Source organism: Trachymyrmex cornetzi, unplaced genomic scaffold (genome assembly GCF_001594075.2).
Source record: "Trachymyrmex cornetzi isolate Tcor2-1 unplaced genomic scaffold, Tcor1.1 scaffold557, whole genome shotgun sequence".
Lineage (NCBI taxonomy): Eukaryota > Metazoa > Arthropoda > Insecta > Hymenoptera > Formicidae > Trachymyrmex > Trachymyrmex cornetzi.
The window spans coordinates 591,093-592,218 of NW_017299868.1; positions in this window are offsets into that span (position 1 = coordinate 591,093).

A 1,126-nucleotide genomic window follows, 5' to 3' on the forward strand; every position below is an offset into this window, starting at 1 on the left:
TTTATTTAAAAATATTCAAATATTTATTAAAATTTAATTTTTTTTTTTCAATGTAACTTGTAACGTTACGTTACCAAGTATCGAACGCTGCGCAATGAAATTATGATTCGAAACTTAATTTATCATTGTTTACTAGTTTAATTACTACAAGAACCGCATAATACATTGAATATTTGAAAGTTTGAAGCTACAATGTAAAACTTTAAATTTAAATAAATAAGGACAAAGCCAATATATAGTAGAGGCTAAATCTTGGTGCCTAATAATTTTAAATGTAAATTTCAAATACATTATTAGACATCAAGATTTAACTTTTTCTTTTTTTATTTATTATCGTAATATTTTAAATTCGTTTGGATTGTTAAGAAAGTTTTTTGGTGCGCGGTAGGTAAGATATTTGTGGTTTTTAGCATTTCGTAAAATAATTTATTTATTAATATGAACAAGGAATTATGCAATAGATATTATCGACGAACGACGGTCTATTATCATCAATAATAGTCAATCATTGTTGCCGCAACTCACGAGATTTCCGCAGATTCGTGTAAATTATTATTGCGTATTAATGTTAACAATAATACACGTACCATGCTTCGTCGATAATCTATCCGTAAAGCTAGAATACAAAATATCTCTCAATTTCGTTTATTTACGAATCCTTTTAGATTATTCGCACACTTAAAAAGTATCCATTTGTGAAATATATCGAGAATCACGAAGAATTTTCTCTAATATACAGAATGAGCAGAAAGTAGAAAGTAGAAATGTTAAACATTCCAATGAAATGTTAAAACTCCAATGAAAAATAATTCTCACTTTAAAGATATCTATTCTGCTTTCGATAACTCATTCTGCGTAATTGCCGATAAAATCATTCACAGTGCATGGAAAACCATTCTTCATTCACATTATCGCGATGTAATTTCATTATTTTGTAACAAGCTTTATTCATATGATTCTTTATATAATAATCTTTCTGTTACTTCAATACAATTTTCTGTACCATTAGATATACAGGGTGTCCCAACCTTTTTTGCCAATCACTTTTATGTAGATAGAGCGGATTAAACTGAGTCGAAAAGTCCTCTACCATTTTGCAATTTTCGCAATAGTTAACAATTAATTA